The sequence below is a fragment of the Montipora foliosa genome, chromosome 8 (genome assembly GCF_036669935.1).
Source record: "Montipora foliosa isolate CH-2021 chromosome 8, ASM3666993v2, whole genome shotgun sequence".
Lineage (NCBI taxonomy): Eukaryota > Metazoa > Cnidaria > Anthozoa > Scleractinia > Acroporidae > Montipora > Montipora foliosa.
The window spans coordinates 15,685,580-15,693,079 of NC_090876.1; the positions used below are offsets into that span (position 1 = coordinate 15,685,580).

General features: G+C 40.9%; 1 long non-coding RNA gene across 1 annotated transcript in view; it reads right to left on the minus strand.

Moving 5' to 3' along the window:
• Window positions 1-4,532, minus strand: part of LOC138013141 (uncharacterized) — a 20,192-nt gene extending 15,660 nt beyond the window's left edge. The window contains exon 1 of the long non-coding RNA XR_011125180.1: window positions 4,478-4,532. This is a non-coding gene — a long non-coding RNA (uncharacterized lncRNA). The remainder of the gene's footprint in view (window positions 1-4,477) is intronic.
• Between the last annotated feature and the right edge of the window lie 2,968 nt (window positions 4,533-7,500).

Sequence of the window (7,500 nt, forward strand, 5' to 3'; positions counted from 1 at the left end):
GACACTGCGCTTCCACTTGGCCCTTGAGATAAGGTGTATCAACATCAATCTTTGCGATGGGAACTTTCCTTGCCGTATTGTCAATGAGCAGCATAACATTAAATTCGCCAGTAAACTGATCCTCAGACACAAGGTCCCTCTTTACTACAATTCCACTACAACCAGTATCTCTCAGGACATCAACAGGCTTCTCTCCAACTCTACCTTTCACGACAGGCATTTTACTTCTCACTCCAGTCAACGGTTCAACACAAGCACTACTTAACAATGGAATCTTCTTACCACAGGCTAACAGCAGCTTGTCATCTTTAATACAGGCCTTAACTTCTTCATCAGTAGGTTTATCCTCAGGTGGTTGAACTAAACAACTGGCACTCACTTGACCACGCTGCACAGGGTTACCATCCTTACTTTGTCCTCCTGATCTGCGTCTACCTGATCGACAGTTTCTAGCTTCATGTCCCAGCTTGCCACACAGAAAACACTTTCTTGTTAGGGTTGGGCAGTTGACAGCTTTATGACCTCGGGTGTTGCACTTAAAGCAATGCAGAGCTGGTGGATTAATCTGCATGTTCTTGGCTTCGTCCCTCTCAGGCTGCACTGTTGGCTTTCTGCCCGCTGAGCTGAACAAATGTTTACCATGAGCCTCCAAGTACTGGTCAGCGATCTTCGCAATCTTTGCTAGAGTTTCAGGTGCCCTTTCTCGCAGGTGAATTGCCAAATCCTTAGGGCAAGAGTCAATAAATTGTTCTTTCACGATCAAGTCCTTAAGACCATCAAAGCTTCGCGCAGTATTCGAAAGCTCTAGCCACCGTAACAGGTATCTGTCCAGTCGCACAATAAACTGCTCCGGACTTTCGTCAACTTCTGGTTTGGATGCTCTAAATTTTCGACGATAGCCGTGTTTCGGTAAGGTCATATCTCTTCATTAACGCAATCTTTACCCTGTCATAATCCTTAGCTGCGTCCTCCGATAAACGTGAATACACTTCTAGTGCCCGTCCAGACAACAGAGCACTGAGCTTCGATGCCCATCCATCTTTTTTCCACTTAGCTGTCTCGGCAAATCTCTCGAATCTCAGCAAATACGCGTCCAAATCGTCTTTACCATCATCAAACGAGGGGAGTTTAGGTGCCTTAGCCCGATCCTCTCTCACTTCAGGACGCCCGTCAGCACTCTCCACAGCCGAACGTGCAATTTCCAGCTCATGTTCTCTTTTTGCGGCTTCAATAGCCTCTTTCTGTTTCAACAGCTCGGCTTCCATCTCCAATTTTCTTAGTTCGCGTTCTTGTCGCCTAGTTTCTCTCTCTTCATCTTCTCTTCTTCTATTTTCTTCAAGTAATCGATGTTTCTCTTCCTTTTCTTCTTCAAACCGCCTCCTTTTTTCTTCTCTTTCTTCCTCCAATTGTCTTCGTTTTTCTTCTTTTTCTTCCTCCAATTGTCTGCGTTTTTCTTCTTTTTCTTCCTCTTCCCTCCTTCTTTCTTGTTCTAATTGTCTGCGTTTTTCTTCTTTTTCTTCCTCTTCTCTCCTTTTTTCTTGTTCTAATTGTCTGCGTTTTTCTTCTTTTTCTTCCTCTTCCCTCACAAACTCGAGAAGCTTTTCTCCTTGCAATCCGAATTCTTTCCCCATCTGCAAAAGCTTTTCCATTTCCATAGCAGATTTCACAGCAAAAACACAATATACTCTCTTGCACAGTTCTTCTTACTTTTTCTGTAACTCCTTCTTGAATTGTCCTTTCCTGGTTTCTGTAGTCAGCAAACAAATGAATTCCTCTCCCGGACAGGCCCCCCAATGTTACGAGTTCGAATGTTTTGAGGAAAGTTAGTTTGCAACTAAACTGAACGTAGGGTTGTCGGAACAACAACAAGAAGATTTATTCCAAAGTGAACGTAGTTTCCACGAAGTAAAACTCTTAACCGCACGTACTCAATAAACTTACACGGCCTCCGCCAACTTGAATAAACACTGCTTCTGTCACACTTGACTAAACACGGTTAACGCCAACTCTCTTCGCTTGTGAAAAACTAGTTAGAAAAACACTCCGCTTGGACTCGTCTACTTATATACTCTGACAATAAACTTCTAGAACTTTCTAAATTAGTAATGAATCTAATTATAGAAAGATTACAAAACATACCGATTTAGAAACGCTTACGTACAAACCTAAATATAAGCAAACTACGAACTCTCGCGAACGGTCTAGAAAGTAACGCTTGTCACGCAATACTATTTTTCGTAACAGTGTTTTAATCGGTTTTTCCTTTGTTCAGGAATGGAAATCGAATTTTTATTGTCAACTGGAATTAAACGACAATTATCTGTACTCTTTTGGACATAAAGAAAAAGTTGATTTGTTTGTTTGTTTTGCTCTAAAATGCGAGCGAACAAGTGCTTTTAAATCCGTTTTCCCAACTGGTTTTCGCTGTGCGTCAACAGTGACAAGAAAAATTTGTCCTTATGTTATAAACACGTAATCGCAATGAGTTCTCGTAAAATTAGGGGGAAATTTCACTAGCTTGTGTTTTTCAAAATTTGTGTAAAGCACCTAAACGTCATTTAAGTGTTGGAACGGATCTTGTTTAAAGTTCGTCCTTTCTTGGTTGCATTGCCGTATTTGCCGATTTGTGATCCAAGCCAACCTGGCGTGTTTTACTGAAATACATCAAAATGTGGATGATCTCGTTTTCAGAGAAAACTAAGCAATAGACCACTAGTTTTTATGGTTTATAGGCTGATGAACCACGCGGGATCTGGGTAGAAAACGAGAAGAATTCATAAATCACGAGCCGCAGCTCTCGTTTCCCGTTTCCCGTTTCCCGTTTCAGGTAAGGTTTCACGTAAACACTTGAAAAACTATCTCTGTAGAGTCAAAATCCCAGTACATAGTTCGGAATGTTTAAAAGTACGTATATTTTTAACGTGACTATGAAATTTCAGGCTTTGGAAGCTAAAAGTTGACATGTGTCAACACAGAGCTCATTTCGCAAATGAAGACCGTGTGATACTTTCAATAGCTTTGATTAAAAAAAAAAAAGTGAGACCTTGAAATTAGATTTTTGATTAAAGGCCCACCTTTAACCGACAGGCTTTTCAACCGTTTGTTTTTGTTATGAAATCGAAGTTCGCATTGCTTATCGTAGCGATCTAATTGGACGGATTTCAGCTTTGGAACAATTTTCATATATGAAAATTGTTCCGCGGCACGCAATGCCTGTCTGTTGAAGGTGGGTCTTTAAATAATTTTAAACCTCTTTTGCCACGCATATTGGTTGTTTTTTTGTCAGTGTATAATAGACGAAGAGAAAATAAGAACTAATAGACTGGACCCGAGGGAAACAATGAGTTTTGTTTCGTAAAGACCCTCAATGTTCCCTGAGGTGAAGCCGAGTTGAAGTCAAGGTGAACATCGAGGGTCGATTTGCCGCTGTTTTGAGGTGCACATCCTGGTCACGTGGGGGCTAAATTTTAAGTTGTTTTCATTAGGCAGTTAGTTAGTTAGTTTTGTAAGTGAGTTTTGACCTATGGCACATGACGCATTTTCCTCCAATCGGAAAACGTACTTCAGTTGGGAGGTATCACAACATGCATGTTGTAATGCAACTGTTGGTGTTAAATGGTGTTATGAGCCCGCGAGGAAGATTATAAGGTGGTTGCTTGGCAACAAGCGAAAGGGCAACTGAACAGTTTGAATGAACGATCTGTGTCAAATATAACCAGAGATATAATGTTTTCGACAAGGTCTTCGGAACACTTTATACAAACATCTCGCAAGCGACTTGCCGACGCGACTGCCGAAACACAGAACTTTTCCTTGAAGCGGCGCACCATTGAAACTTTGATAAACAATTTTTTCGTCAAGCAGCATTTTACCGTTTGAATAAATGATCTGGGTCAGATATAACCGGAGATATAATTTTTTCGACGAGATCGATCTTAAGCTAAGAACGCAAAATTCAGACGATAAACATTTCGATGCGACGTGCGTGTTTGTAACATGATCTCCATTAGCTTTATTAGACTCTCAATGAAACACAAAGAAAATTTTTTGTCGTGAATAACAAAGACACATCAGACGCGCATGTTTTTGCGTATATACGCGTATAAATATACGCGTATGTGCGTATAAGTATACGCGTATGTGCGTATAACCATACGCGTATGTGCGTATAACTATACGCATAGGTGCGTATAATCATACGCGTATATGCGTATAAAACGCGTCTGCGCAGTTAACGTATATCTGAGCGGTACTGTACAAGAACGCCTGGCTGTCCAGGACTCCTCCCCCCTCCCCCCGTAACAAAAGTCCAGAAGAGCTTGCGCATGTTGTATAAAATTAGATCTCTTACAAATTACAAGTGACGTAACAACATTGCACTCCGTATATTGATCACTATTAGATAAGTGCCGTACTCCTACCATTGACATTTGTCAAAAGAGCCGACAGATCAACTACAGAAACTCCAAAAACTCACCGTCCGTACGGCCGTACTTGCATACCAAACTAAGATTTTTCGACTGACCTAGGGGGTGTGTACTTTCACTCTAAAAGACAGTAAATTCTATATGCAGTTGCCTAAAAAAAAAAACAAAAAAAGCATTGTTAATAAGATATTTTGCTTTCGATAGGGCAACTGCTACAAACCATGGCAACTTCCTAACCGACATTTTACTTTCAAAGAAATTTAAGGAGGACAACTCACCAAGATCTGATGAAACTACAATGATCAGATTGCGTTGTTTTTAAATATTCGTAATATATTGGCAAATGCTATGAACGCAAGGAGTGTTATATAAAAAAATGGTGACCTCAGCAATATCAGTGCTGAACACCTTCTTATTGGCAAACCTCAGTCCGTTAAATGACAAGGCAGACAAATAACATCACGTTTCTATGGAGCAATTGCGTTAGTGATAAAACAACGACACATCTTGAATTTTTCTTGACTCTAATTGACTTCCGCTTGTCAAGATGCTAATCAATGTCGCTGAAAGCAGTCCCCGGAAGGACTACTCTTATCCAGACGATCTTCATTCATCAAAATGTAATATTTTTTCAGTGAGAAATGTTAGATTAATTACGTACAGGGCTGATTTGAAAACCAATTCTATGTTGAATAAATTACAGGGTAAACTGAATAAACTTCATTATTTTATTCACCTTAGGCTGAAAGGGTTTAAAAAGAGACTTTGCAAGTACAGTTGCCCAGTTTGCAAAATACCAAAAAACAAAAAAACAACCAGGAAGTCTGAAGTTGTGTCAACACGGAGTTGTGTCTTATAATTAGGAATTAAAAGCTTAAACTATCATTTAATCACTGTATTCATGTATCATGAGCTATCATGGTTCATAAACATTTTGACAGCAATGTTACCTCCGGGCTGATGCGAGGCACTGAACTGTAAGCATAATGGTTTTGATGCCACGCCTAATTGGCATGCAGCAACTGATCTGTGGAATATTCTTCTATTCTGTAAAATACACTGCCTGGCGGACCACTTATAAGCGGTTATCCTAGTTTACAAGTCTCAGTTATTGTCGAAACACATGTCATCGATAATAACATCGTTACTAAAGGTCACTGTCGGCTTCTTGTTCGACAAGGCCAGAGATCGGGCGGTGGAAAAGTTGAGAGATGGCGATGTCGTTGATCAGAAAATTCGAGAGATAATCGCGCGAGAAATCGAAGACGTCAAGTCAAAACTGGATGCGTTATCAAGAAAGGATCTTCTGGCAGCAATAGATGCCTTTGAAACAGGTATTAGTTATCTGTACAAAGCAAGGGAATTGGAGACTGATGCAGCAACAAGATCAAGAGAGAGAGCAGACGAAGCACACTTAAAAGAGGCAGTGAGCTTGCCTACTTCACCCGCTCTTGTCGACGCAATAGTTCTCACTGCCGAAATGAGAAATATGGAGCTGACGGAGTTTGTAGGAAAAGCCAGGAAAGCGCTATCTGAAGGAAAAGAAAGATTTAAAATGGCTCGTGAAAAAGCAACCGAAGCCTTCAACAATGAATCTCTCAGTACGCTTGACCGCATTACTGCTATTCGGTATCGAGTGATGGCGGCAGTCCTGAACTCAGCAGTTGTAGAAATCCTGGGAGCCCCGAGCGAGTTGTCATCTTTACCAGTAAAGAGTGCCCTGAAAAGTGCATTACCAGAGTGCGAACATTGTCTTCGGAAACTCCACTCTCTGCCAGATGTTAAGAACAACTTTAACGTGGAGCTGAAGAAAGGTCTACTAAACATCAGGGGTCGATTTGGAAAGAAAGATCGAAGAGAAATTATTGCAGCTGTTTGGCAGGTGAATCGCTCAATTTACGATGTCCTGCAGCCAACTGGTGAAAACATAGATATTTGCTGTTATCCTACTATTGACATCGAAGATGAGAAAATCGATCCACTAAGGGACAGACGCATTGCGAAAGTTTTACAAAAACATGACATTGATCATCGAGGTATTGTATGGTCATTTGGCGAGGACGGCGAAGATGATCACAAGCTGAAGAAGCCCTCTGCAATTGCAATAAACGCAGATGGAGAATTTATTATAGGAGACAATTATGAAACTGTCAAGGTTTTTGATAACAGTGGGAAATTTATTTACAAGTTTTATCCACATGTGCAAACTGATGATGCTAGTGCAAGGTTGTGTGCTGTAGCTATTGACGAAAACAACAATATCTACGTTCTGGTGTTACATGGTGGGCAAAGACCGGAAGTTCAAGTTTTCAACAGAGCTGAGCTGCGCATGAAGTTTGATGTGCTTGGGGGCAAAGATGCTAGAAAACTGAAAGTCGGCAATGGCAAAGTGTTGGTACTAGCATATAGTGTGGTCTATGTGTACGACCTTAATGGAAGATGTGAGCGTAACTTTGGAAGCGGGAGTCATATTACAGATATCGCTGTCGGACCTGGTGGACAGATCTTTGTGCTGCAGTCTCTTCTAACGCGCTGCATCGTAGTAGTATTTAACGAGGATGGTGTAAAAAAGCAGGAGTTCACACTCCGCTTGCCGGACAGCAAGTGGCTTTGTGGTTTGGCTTTTCATCCATTGGGTGAATATTTCTTTGTCGTGGGAGTTAATATAGAAATGTCAGACAAACTGACAATGGCAATATACACTAAAGATGGCGCGTTTTCTCGGGAAATTATACTCCGCGAAAACGAACCGCCTTTTATTCCACTACCATCCTTTGCAATCAGTAAAGAAGGTCGCTTAGCTGTAACCTGCTCAACTGAGGGCATTGACGCAATGGTTATTGTTATCTAAATCAGGATTTAGGAATCTAATTCCAGATTTTTTTAAAGAACAAAATACGTTTTTTACAACGGTGATTAACCAGCTAGCAATCTTTGTAATGAAGAAGAAGGAGAATCACCCAGGCCTATTTGGAACGTCCTGCTAGTACGGTGTTTAAAACAAATTCTATTCGGCAGCCCGGTAGGTTAAACAATTAACTTTATTCTGCAAGACCCCTTAGCAAGAAAGACC